Source organism: Cherax quadricarinatus, chromosome 59 (assembly GCF_038502225.1).
Source record: "Cherax quadricarinatus isolate ZL_2023a chromosome 59, ASM3850222v1, whole genome shotgun sequence".
Lineage (NCBI taxonomy): Eukaryota > Metazoa > Arthropoda > Malacostraca > Decapoda > Parastacidae > Cherax > Cherax quadricarinatus.
Genome location: NC_091350.1, coordinates 4,144,032 through 4,157,326, shown reverse-complemented (window position 1 = coordinate 4,157,326; position 13,295 = coordinate 4,144,032). Strand labels below are relative to the sequence as shown.

Here is a 13,295-nt window from a genome sequence, read left to right as displayed (position 1 = left end):
GAGTTTATAAGTGATGTTCAGACGAGGTACCAGCAGTAGGCAAGAGGATGGAAAAGCATGAGAAGTTGAGGAATGAGGAGTTGTGGAGGTCTGAAGTCTACCGGAGAACAGGAGATGGGGGTGATGGCGCTTGGGTTAAACTGGGGAAAGAGGAAGGGGTGTTCGTAGGGTCAGGGGTTGGGTAATTGGTGGGAGGGAACGGGGGGAATTATTAACACTGAATGCCTGGCACTACCTCACACTCACTGTAAACAAACCTATCATGTTACTGTGTCATCACTTTGTATTTATATCATTTTTTCCCCTCTCCTTTAAGATGCGATCACTTAGCTCTCTCACTTTACTACCACCCCAGCCTACACTACCACCACTCCAGCCTACACTACCACCCAGCCTACACTACCACCCCAGCCTACACTACCACCCAGCCTACACTACCACCCAGCCTACACTACCACCCCAGCCTACATTACCACCCAGCCTACACTACCACCCCAGCCTACACTACCACCTCAGCCTACACTACCACCCCAGCCTACACTAGCCTACACTACCACCCAGCCTACACTACCACCCCAGCCTACACTACCACACTACCACCACCCCAGCCTACACTAGCCACACTACCACCCAGCCTACACTATAGCCTACACTACCCTCAGCCTACACTACCACCACCACCCAGCCTACACTACCACCCAGCCTACACTACCACCCCAGCCTACACTACCACCCAGCCTACACTACCACCCCAGCCTACACTACCACCCAGCCTACACTACCACCCCAGCCTACACTACCACCCAGCCTACACTACCACCCAGCCTACACTACCACCCCAGCCTACACTACCACCCAGCCTACACTACCACCCCAGCCTACACTACCACCTCAGCCTACACTACCACCCCAGCCTACACTACCACCCAGCCTACACTATCACCCCAGCCTACACTACCACCTCAGCCTACACTACCACCCCAGCCTACACTACCACCCCAGCCTACACTACCACCCAGCCTACACTACCACCCCAGCCTACACTACCACCCCAGCCTACACTACCACCCCAGCCTACACTACCACCACCCCAGCCTACACTACCACCCCAGCCTACACTACCACCCCAGCCTACACTACCACCCCAGCCTACACTTCCACAACTGGCAATGGCACCCCAGTTTTAAGACATTCTTGCCTCTGCTTCCAAAGATCCTGGTTTAGCCAAACATCTCACGGTTGTAAACTGAAAATCTTCTATATAACAGTCTAAAGATTTAGCAAAACAAGAAGTGTCATATACACCTGTCTTAAATAAAGACATATTTAATATATTTGAGAAACAAGAGTCATAATATAGAATATAACTGAAGCAATTCTTGATTTCGAGTTTATAAACTTATATGCCCAAATGTATCTCTAATACTGGACTAATCATAAGAGATGCATCACCTAAAACTATCAAGTCCCTCACAGATATCAAGGTGTGCAACTCATTACCAAGCGACCAAGGTGGTATCTGTACAGACATCCACACAGTGGATGTGTATACTGATACCACCAATTCAAAAACTAGGTCCACACAGTACAGTGTTTAGAGAAAGGTAACCAGAGACAAAGTTGGACAAAATGCGAAGTTCACTCGCTACTGAAGATCGTTAACAAAGTGTGAAACTCCGGAGGCGAGATTCTCTGGACCATCTGGTATCCCAGACGAGACGAATGTGGCAACCTGACCATAGTGACAGGTTCACTAATTGCGAAGTTTACACAAGTAAATCTTTTCCAGACTAAGTCTACACAATATAAGGTCTTAAGTGTTTGCATGTGTGTGAAGGGATGTGTTATTGATATTCTGAATAACAGAGCGGCGGCCCTGGCTCCCAGAGGCAAATGTAATACAGTTAACTTTGATAATTGTCAGTAAACTCAAGCGTGATAAATCAAAATACAAGCCAGTAGCACTACTACTAAGCCATGAGGATCCACGACCGAGATTATCCACCAGTCCACATACTGTAGACTCTGGAATTATGAATAAACATTGGACATTACTGTCAAAATCTAAGTCAACACACGTGAGTTTATAAACCACCAAGGCTCTTAGAAAACAGAGTATACGCAATGTTTATAGGCTGCAGACACATGACATTACTCAGAAATTCAAAGCCAGGAAAACGACATTGTGAAAGAATATATTGGTGAGTGAAGCTGTGTGAGTGTGATCTGAGGTAAAATACCTCAGATCACGCAGATTTTTAAAAAAGATTGGACCTATCGGCAGTGTAATGCTGTCCTATTCTATATGATAGCTACACAGTGGGAACCAAAGATAACCGTTTCCAACCCCATATTCCATCACGCAGGACAAGGGTGTTGAAATCCGTCAAGGTGTTGAAATCTGTCAGCCTGGCTTCAGTAGCGCAACGAGATTATCGTTAAGCATTCTGGTAAGGGTTCATGAGCTACGGAACCTGAATGTGTGTAGGAAGGTGGAGGAGAAGGAAGAGGGAACGACAATATTATTGGAAGGCTCCTAAACCCTACCCACGTTCGTGAGGTAAACAGATGCTATCTGGAGGCGTTATAACTTTCCTTTGGCTCACTTTAATGTTACAAATTAATATCAGCTTATAATATTATGGTTATTATTAAAAGAGAAAATATTATGGGCCAGAAGACCTGGACATTATCTCAGCTATCACACAACGATAGATAACCTTTGTTACAATAACAATCCTAACAGTTATCATTAATAATTAAGCATTCACTAAAGATAAGCACTAAATAATGGACAGATATTTGCTATAAATTTACGATCAACTTTAACAACCACTACAACTACCACCATCATCACCATCTACACAATCACCATCTTCACACCTCCTTGAGACGTTGAGGCCAGCCTCTCACTACCACTACTTAAACCTCTCATCACACCAGCTAGTTTAAGCACTGCTGAAGTCTTAAATGCAGTGCTATTGCTTAACATGCAGTGTAAAAATGCATTCTATTCCCTTAAAAAAACCAATCACAGGCATATATGGTATGGTAATATCGACAAGATGTGGAAAAAAACACTTATGTAGCCCACTAGTGGTTTTCTCAGTCCTAGGAATGAAAAAACCACTTGTGGCGAAATGTTTTCTCTAATAAATGTCTTTTTTCCACAGACAGAAGAAGTCTTTAGAGTCGATGCGAAGCAATCTGCTAAGAACTGTCTACTTCTATCTACATTAAAAACTGTTGTGTATTATCTAGATGTTTCAGGCAAAACAGTCAAGCAGAAGGTTCTCTCCTCACCTTAATCTCCCTCCGGCTACTGCTGGCATGAAAATAGGGCAAGAAAATAATACATCGTACTGAAAAAAAAATGGCATGAAATTTACAAAAGAGATGAAAGTGGATGAAAAGAGTTGACAAACATGGAGAATTTATCGAATGTGAAGACAGAGAGAAATGAAAGATAAACGAAGACTAGCAGAGTTAATCGGTAAAAACTGTAGACTACCACCAAGTACTAATTTCGTAGGAGTCAGTGACCACGTAGCGTGATGCGGGATCCATCCTATGTCTGCTAATCGCGCTCTGTTCTCTGCTCAGTCAGGCTGTTGGTGATCGAAGAGATACGTAGCAAAAGAATAAACACAGGAAAAGACTGGAATATATGCGAACATGAACTAAAAAAAAAAAGCTCGAAAGTGTACCAAAAAATGAAAGAACATAAAAATAACAAATACACAAGGAACAAAAGAAATTATTTACAAATAAAAATAAACTTATAAAATAGTAATAACATAAAACAAGAAATTAAAAAATATAAATATTAATAATAATAATAATAATAATAATAATAATAATAATAATAATAATAATAATAATAATAATAATCGTAATGATCAGGAGAGAGAGCAAAGTAGAGTACTTCCCCAGAGACTCAGAGCCAGCAACCCAGAACGTTAGTTGAACTGCATTAAGTGGTGTCTTGACTTCCTCGTGCTACTGACTCCACTGTAACACAGGCTCCACACCATGTCCCAATGTAGTCCAAATAATGGCACCTACTTGACCCTGAATGGGTCAGTGATTCTGGTAGATGAATGGGAGAGAGGGAGGTTCCTTATTGGGGGGGACATGGACCTGCTCCGCATGGGTCAGTAGGCCTGTTGCAGTGTTTCTTCTTTATGTTACGTTATTACACGGAATGCTCAACAATATCCTCACTGTTAGGTATTTTATACCATTTCAATATTCAATATCCTCACTGCCCTACTGAAGTCTTCCAGCTAAGGTTGACGACACATTTCATCACTGTTGTAACCCACAATGTGATAGCTATGTTTACCCTGTCAATTTCTATCTTTTATTCTCACTGTGTAACTGTCATATAGAACAGTGTAACACAACTTTGCTGATGTTCCGTACAAGTCCTCACTGACAATTAACAGTGCACTGCAGTTCTTTAAAGTCTCCATCGTACATCACTGCTGACCTTGGTAGTGTGTGGACGTCTCTACCTTTTGCCTTGCGCTTCAGTGACGAATATTCCTTATTTTCTTCCACGGGAGTTTTGTCTTCATCAGCCCTTTGGACAATTAATAGAGGCGGCATACATCAGTTCTTTCTAGACCTTGGGAAACCTATTATTGATTCAGGTGTACGTGTGTGTGTGAGTGGGGAAGGCTGGAAGAACAGGCGCCTGACTTGGTAGGGGTTCTGCCAATTGAGTCCAAGTGACTCAACTGGAAAAATATTACTCTCATTTCTTATTTTGGAGGAAACTTTGTTTAGTCTTCAGTTCGATTCTAGATATGGACAATATTTTCCCTCCCAGTTTCCCGAAAGAAAGGACTCTATAAGAAGCAAGCCTTGATGGCCCTTAACAGCCTCACTAACAACAGCGTTGGTTTAACAGCATCTACGGACCCACGCCTTGTTTTCCGTATCACCCCACGTGAAATGGAAACAAAAGAAAACGAAATGAAGCCTCGTATGAATAGAGATTATATACGAAAATGCTGGGAGATATTAAGAAAAATTGTGAACGGAAGCTCACGCAAATAAAATTAAGAGAAACAAACAAAAAACCTTTCTAATTTATATATGGATAAATGTTAAAAATAGGCTTTTTAAGACAAGATTAAAATTAGAATTAAAAGAATCAATGATTTTTTTAGTCTGTACAGAGGGGGGTTAGATCAATGAAATGAATTTCAAGAGAAAATCAAGAGCTACAGCCATTAGAAAATTTATAAATCGTCATGATGAAGAGGGGACACAAGAGGAACCATACATAGCTTTAAGATGAGGTATGATAAAGCTCATGGAGCAGAGAGAGGACCTAGTAGCACTCATTGAAGAGGCGGGGCCAGGAGCTGGGTCCCGACCCCTACAACCATAATTAGGTGAGTACACAACTCTCACTTCTAGCATATAAGAAAACCTCAAGTTTTGAGGTTGCCAACCAGGATGGTCCCGAGGTTGAGAGAAGCTATGTGGATGGAATAACAAAATAAAGACAGGCAGTGACAGAGTGTTTGATAAGGGAGAAAGTAGTATCATGCAGCACCATGCGGTACACTCAGTAATGTCAGGGTACAAACACACATCAAAGTTACAGTGTTGTGTCTACTAGAGGCTTCTGTTTACATTATATTTTTGTAAATAGGTAAACAACTAGATTTACAACAACCACCTTTGTAACCAGCTGTATTTTTAACCACCTCTGGTGTAAATTGTGGGACCCATAGCCTCGGAGAAGTGGATAAAAAGGCTTCAAGGAAAAATATTTGGATTTCTTCCTGAAGCCGTTTGAATATTCCACTTCCCCTACCACCCCATCTTTTCATATTTATTTTTTTTTACTAATAGGAATATTTTATTACATAATATGGTACAGAAGATTTAAGAGATACATTATTGATATAAAGGTGGCATATACGGTACATGTTGTTACGTGTGTATCACCGATTATAAGGCGAAAATCTCATCCAGCTCCTCAGCATGCACACACACACACACGAGTGTGAGTGTGTGTCTGTATGTGTGTATTCGTGCAAGTCATTCATGAATGGTTGAGGCTCGATCCTCCGTCCCTCTAATACAGAGGCATAAATTCTAGCCTGGCAGGCAGGCTTGCACCACCACAACGATACTCCGTGTGTAAACGATCGAACGTCAACCGCAGGCGTGTTGGTGGACACGAGGGAGGAAACTGGAACTCTCTTCTTTACAAGACAGAAGCAAATATGTAAAGAACTTTGATAATCCATCATTCTCTCCAGCTCCTGGCAACCCCCCCCATCCCCATACTTACAATATTTCAACATTTGCATGCGTCTTTCTTGAAGTTTTTTAGTCCCGTTATCTGCATAACTGCATCTTAATACTGAGTTTGTTTGAAGAATTTGTGATCGGTAAGTGCCTGGGTTTTTCTTTCTTTTTTTTTGGGTATATTAGAAAGAGTTGTCCTTCCCTTTCTTGGATCGGATTATTACTTTTCCATTTTGCTGATGCCTGAGGGCCCTTACGTGTTTAGAGCTTCCTTATGATTATAATTATAATCCAGTGTGCCCGTACTGAGAGTTAGTGTGAAAGTGGTGTGCAAGAGATTAAATAAGCTCTCTCTTTTCTCCAAACTCTCTCTTTTTTCCCTCATTCTCCCCACTTAAGTATCTCCTTGCACTTTCGTGACATTTAAATTCTAACAGTACCTCCCTTCTTTCTTTATTCTGCTTTACTGCATAAACATTGCATCACAATTGCTAATCCCTCCCCCCTCATCTTCTCTCGCCTCTCCCTCCTTTCCCCTCTCTCTTACTCTCCTCTCCCTCTCTTTTTCTCTCCCTCTCTTTTTCTCTCCCTCTCCTTTTCTCTCCCTCTCCTTTTCTCTCCCTCTCCTTTTCTCTCCCTCTCCTTTTCTCTCCCTCTCCTTTTCTCTCCCTCTCCTTTTCTCTCCCTCTCCTTTTCTCTCCCTCTCCTTTTCTCTCCCTCTCCTTTTCTCTCCCTCTCCTTTTCTCTCCCTCTCCTTCTCTCTCCCTCTCCTTCTCTCTCCCTCTCCTTCTCTCTCCCTCTCCTTCTCTCTCCTTCTCTCTCCCTCTCCTTCTCTCTCCCTCTCCTTCTCTCTCCCTTCTCTCCCTCTCCTTCTCTCTCCCTTTCCTCTCTCCCTTCTCTGCCTCTCCTTCTCTCTCCCTTCTCTCCCTCTCCTTCTCTCTCCCTTCTCTCCCTCTCCCTTCTCTCTCCCTTCTCTTGCACTCCTTTGTATCTCGCCCTCGCACATTCCCTCCCCCCCCCACACAGATACTGGTATATAAGTGTCCTCTACGACTGTTACAACCATCCATATTACCCCGTCGTCCAGTTTCGTCTCCAGCTGTGATGACGGCTCAGAAAACACAACCCCTTATCTATATATCCCCCTCCCAATAAAACATCTTCTAACAGGCGGACTATTATTGTCAGTATCCTGAGAACGGTGGTGGTGGTAATCCGGGAATTGAATTCCGGATAATCGGAGTGTTAGTACCGTGGCTGGAACGGTGTGCTCCGCAGGCTGTAATCGTCCGTGTTATCTGTCCCCATAAACCTACCGTAACGAGCGGCTCGTTAGACTGATATCTTGCAAATAACTGCCCATCAAGGTGGGTGCCTTGATGCTGGTGAAGGTAGGGTTCTTCATTCAAAGAATTGGATCTGCGATCCTCTTCTTGGGATAAAGCTTGTTTGCCTCCCCTTCCCCAGATGCTTCCTTAACATATCCCGTTGTATTAATGTTGGTAGAATTACCAACAATAAGTTAGGTAAAAGGACAAAAGTGCATCTAATGTGACATTTTATTGTGGCAATCAGAGGAGGCATTCAGAAATTGTCGCATGAAAAAGTGTTTCAATTTACTTAATTTCTTCCATAAAATAAGGCAAATTCAGTCCTATACACGCCAAAAATCAAACAAATTGCTTCCTCTCCTCTGAGGTAGGATCAACTTGTCTGAAAGTTTGAAGCCAAGCAGCAGAGACTTTTGAAAGTTATCGGAATCTTGGAATGGATTTTACAACTTAGTTCATAGGGTATCTGCACATACCGACAGCCCCATGAATCTCGCTCTAGTTACAGTGCAACCAGTGTTCAAAATATGAAGCCGATGGGATGAGGCCTACTTATGTTATGAACTATAAATAACGAAAAGTTACCGGAAGGAGAAACAGAAGAAAAAAATTCACGCAACCTCTTAAAGGTCCCCTCGCAGATATATAATATAATTCTAATAATAACAAATACTCATGCTGCTACTGTTAACTTAAATGTAACGAGATACCTAAGTATTGATGAACTCTTGAAGGTCACATTGTAGGAGAGAAAACTTAAGACCATCGTTAATAAGGAACATTGGCGTTTTCTTAGTTATCCTGAATTATTAATTCTTCCAGGTTAATAATCCAAAGCAAATCATCTTCTAAATTTTAATGTTTGATATCCCGAGTAAAACTCAAAGTTACACTTCCCTCTAAATTAAGATGGACATGCAAGCTGCTGTGCACCAGTGAGGTAATTTTGGATACAAATACAGAGGTATACCTGTTAACCCGCTGTGGTTCCTAGTTTCTAGGCTTTCTGCCTCCATATACGATTGCGCTACCGTCCAAAGTATGGATATTAAGTGCACAATAAATTAGCCGTTTCGACGGTAAAAGTTCAAAAATCTAATCCATGAAGTGCATTTCAGATGTCAGTATCTTACAAACATGCAGAGTGATAGTGAATGATGTACATGTATGATTCACAGGAGAGCCCCGCTTTACAGCGATTCACTTCACAGTGTTTCGCTAATGCAGCGGTTTTCAATTACACCCATTCTTCATTTATTCAGACTTAATACATTAAATATATTCACCACTCACTATAAACTAAGGACGAAAATATTTTAATGTAAGTAATGTGTGTACTGTATACGATTTTTTTTAGGCCTAGCTCTATTGCTCACTTAATATATGATAGTGTGAACATGCTATCAGGTTTTTACATGCATTTGAAAATGAAAAGATGCTATGTTTCACTTTACAGCGATTTTTGCTCTACAGCAGTAACCCTGAACCTAACCTGCTAGATGTATAAGCGGGGCCCCTCCTATAGTGTGTGTGTACGCATGTGCTAGCGTGCATTACCGGTGTGTGTGCGCATGTGCTAGCGTGCATTACTGGTGTGTGTGCAGTCTCAGCCGGTTGCCTTCAGGCTAAATCACTCAGAAATTACCAGATAGATTTTTTCAAGCGCCTGCCTCATTTGCGTTTAATCACATTTTTTCATAATTCTTGTCGCTATATTTGAGCTCTCCCCTGTTATCTGTTTTTGGGTTTCCCTTTTTCTCAGTTCCTGCTCCTCCTTTTCACTGTTAGAGTGTTCCTCTTTCCTCTTATTGTAAGATCCCCCTTTGTTCTATTTTTGAGAATAGGAACTAATGTTGTTAGTTCTATTCATAATATTACTTCAAGTGATTTCGATAGTATGAGGAAAGATTTCCTCTATGGCCAATTTGGCTTTTATAAAAACGTTTGTCAAATTTGTATTCATTTTTTTTAACTGTAAACAGAACATCGTATAAACCTACACCCACCTTCATCCTGCAACTGTCTCCTGCACCTGTCTCCTGCACCCTTGATGACCAATTAAGCTATTTGCATCTCAATGATATGTACTTAAAAAAGCCTACTCGGAGGTGATGCAAAAGGATAAAAGCCACAGTACCGTGGCTGGAACAATGACTCAATACCTTGGCTGGAACAATAAAAGTCACAATACCGTGACTGGAACAATTCACAAATAACCTTAGTAAAAATTCATGACTTCGTTTTGATCCGTTCTTGATCCTTGTCAAATCACAACCCAGAAAACGTAGACAGGACCAGAAGGCAGAACGGTAGAAGAGACAAGGAAGAAGAGAGGGGTAGTAACAGTATAATAGCAGCAGTAATAATAACAGCAATGGTAGCAGATGTACTAGTAGTAATAATGATGTAGTTGCAGGAGTAATTGTAGTATTAGTGGTAGAAGTAGATAAGAGTAGTTGAGATAAATAGTACTACCACTGTAAAAGAATAGAGGAGCACTGCAGAAGACCTACTGGCCAGAAATGAATAACATCTCCAGGCGGTGGAGATCAAAGTCATATAACCTGTCGTAAAAGGACTGAGGAGCACTGCAGAAGGCTAACTGGCCTCTGCCAGAGAAGGAAACAAGACAAAAAGAAAAAGTCAGAAGACAAACAAAGGCGAAGCAAATAGATACAGAAGACAAAAAGGAAATAAAATAAGCAAATTTCAAGTCGAATCACAATTGTTCTGAAGATTATTAATACAATAAAAACTAAGCGCTAAACCCACAAGGGTCATTTCTGAACATTAGAGCATTTGACTGTGTCGAGAAAAAACGTACATCCACAGCAACACAGGAAAAAAAATCATGTTAGGTGAATGGACACAAATGCAAATAATGTGACATTTTTTTGTGGCAACGTTTCGCTCTCCAGGAGCTTTGTCAGGCAATTTACCTAACCATTATCACCAATAATCATGTTAAAAACATTATGTGCAAGGGCTGACTCGACAAGACAGAGTTTGTGAAGGGTAAAAGGACCAGTTAACAGGATGACAGAAAAGAACACTGTTGGTACTGGCAACGCGACACTAATTTCTTGTGCGTTCTTCAAGTCTGTCCGAAAAAGTACAGCCAGTATTACCAAATTATTGGAGAGGACAGTGTGTTTTGGGGTTTACGTGATTTTCTAAACCAACTTGCCGGTATCTATTACCAAGGTTTATACCAGAAAATGGCGTAAACACCGGAAACATCGGTAACAGAATAAAAAAAACTGAAGAACAAACGCTAAACCGGGACAGGAAATGTATGAACTACATTATTAGAAACAGTATCAGTTTGACTAAGAGTAAAGTTGATATCTAAAGGATGCAGGGTGTTAATATTTTGAAGATTGGAAATCCAGGAAAGAAGCGAGTTTGAGACTGAAGAAAGTTTTGCATGAGTATTGGCAGAGTTTATGAAACTGGGAGGAGAGCCAAGGCGAGAGAATGAGCTGCGAAGAGTGGAAGCTTCAGATATAGGAAGTTGAAAGTCACTGATGCGGAGGGCACGGAAAAAAAGAGTAATAAAAAAATTGTCTTGACAGAAGAAGCATGGTAAAAAAAAATCATGACTGTATATGCTTGTGAGCACTGGCTTGTCCTAAATGGAAAAATAAATAAACCAGTGATAGAGTGGTATGGACATGAACATCAAAATGAGGACGCAATGAATTAGGCTGCCATTCAGTGTTGAACTTCAGAGAAGGAGCAGTATTTTCACGGGCATCAGTAAAATGTTGGAAGAGGCTAGACCCCTCTAGAGTCATGTGGCCAGAGAAGACATTATATATGTAGCAAAACGAGAGAGAAGGACGTACCCCAATAGTAGGAAGACGAATAGTGTCAAGATATTTCATATAAAGCTTAACAAGAACAGGGGAAGGAGGAAAGCCCATACCAACATGAATAGGATGAATAATGACACTGACCTCTCAAGGAAAAAGAAAACGAATCCAAACAATAGCAAATAAATTTGCTTTGAGAAACGTCCATCTTCGTTGAAGTATCAAGTCGATCAAAAGATTGATTCTCCAATTGCTCGGAATCCAAGGCTTCCAGGGTTATTAACTATGCAAGCAAGATGGAAAATTTCCATCTACACAACTAATTAGGCACCATTCTATTCCTTAGATAAATCAGCCAATGGGGGTTCGAAGCCAATTAGAAGAAGCATACCCATGTTATTTATGGAAAAATTACATACACTACATTTTAAAAATTATAAATGACGAATTGAGACCTACACACTACAGTAACAGTAACGACTTTCTACGAACTCTACACCAGTCTACCTGGAGGGCATTCCGGGAATCAACGCCCCCGCGGCCCGGTCCACGACCAGGCCTCCCGGTGGATTAGGGCCTGATCAACGAGGCTATTACTACTGGCCGCACGTAGTCCAACTTGCAGTGTTGAGAGTTTGAAGTTTATCGATAGAGGATTATTGGAGTTTCCGCAGGGAAACCAAATTCATGAATGGTCTGTAAAAACCTGACCAGAGGGCACTTGCACATGCCAAACACCAACGTTGAAGGTTTGAAGCCAATCGGATGAGGAGTTCACAAGTTATAAATGGAACCTCGGAGGAGAAAAAACAGAATCGGTCAACCACTGGAAGATATTTCATCAGAGATATTCAATACAACTTTATTATCTGCCAGCCTTTGTCTACAACAAAGGGGAGTTATGTCAGTAATAAAGCTCATGTTTGGGCGAAATATAATAATAATGATGACAGGGGAGCGCTAAACCCGTAGGATTATACAGCGCATGTGGGGGGGGGATGGAAGGTATTCAGGCTCAATTCAGGGAAACGGAGCACAGATCCAATTCCCTAGATCAAGAGCCCCTCACCAGCGTTAAGGAACTTTCCCTGAAGCAAGTTTATTCTTTTCTCTGAGGATGAGGATCCCCAGGACAGTCCTAGTGGTATAAAATATATATATATATATATATATATATATATATATATATATATATATATATATATATATATATATATATATATATATATATATAATATATATATATATATAAATATATATATATATATATATATATATATATATATATATATATATATATATATATATATATATATATATATATATTCTCCCACGTCACTGTATATACATCTTATATATATGTGTAAAATATCTCTGTATAATTTTATCAGTATAATTTTATTCCTATAACTACATTGTTTTTTTATTATCATCTGTATATTGTGAAAGAAGTAAACCCTTATAGGTGATTCCCGATTTAAATGGTCTAGAATTACAGTGAAAAAAAACATAATAGGTAAACTCACCATTTAGTGTAGTTGTGGTTGATCAAAAAAATAGTGAATTTTTTACTAATTCATTCCTATATCCAAAATCTTCATACGTAATGTTTTTCTTAAGGACTCCTAAAAAAAATTTTTAGTGTAGAGATTTTTATTTCTCAAGTTCGGAAATAGTGTTATAGGCGAACTGTTTTATAGTTTGTTATATAGATTTTCTGTTTTAATATTTTTGTCACTCGGGTTGTCATTGTATTTCAACAATTGTTAACAAACATTATATATATATATGAAAACTTTCTATAGACAACCGAAGAGGTCATTTATCACATTATTTTTTTTCCAAATGACATTTTCGATTCAAGTTTCTCTCTTCT

The 13,295-nt window shown here is 40.3% G+C and overlaps 1 protein-coding gene across 4 annotated transcripts in view; it reads right to left on the bottom strand.

Annotated features, from left to right (window-relative positions):
- Positions 1–13,295, bottom strand: part of LOC128698817 (uncharacterized) — a 155,717-nt gene that overhangs the window by 136,599 nt on the left and 5,823 nt on the right. Inside the window, exon 1 of one of the 4 annotated variants that reach the window (XM_053791228.2) lies at positions 12,946–13,295. This exon is cut by the window's right edge and continues 265 nt beyond it. The exons of the other annotated variants lie outside the window; for them this stretch is intronic. The gene's annotated coding sequence lies outside the window, so the exon portion shown is untranslated. The remainder of the gene's footprint in view (positions 1–12,945) is intronic. 4 annotated transcript variants of the gene reach the window in all.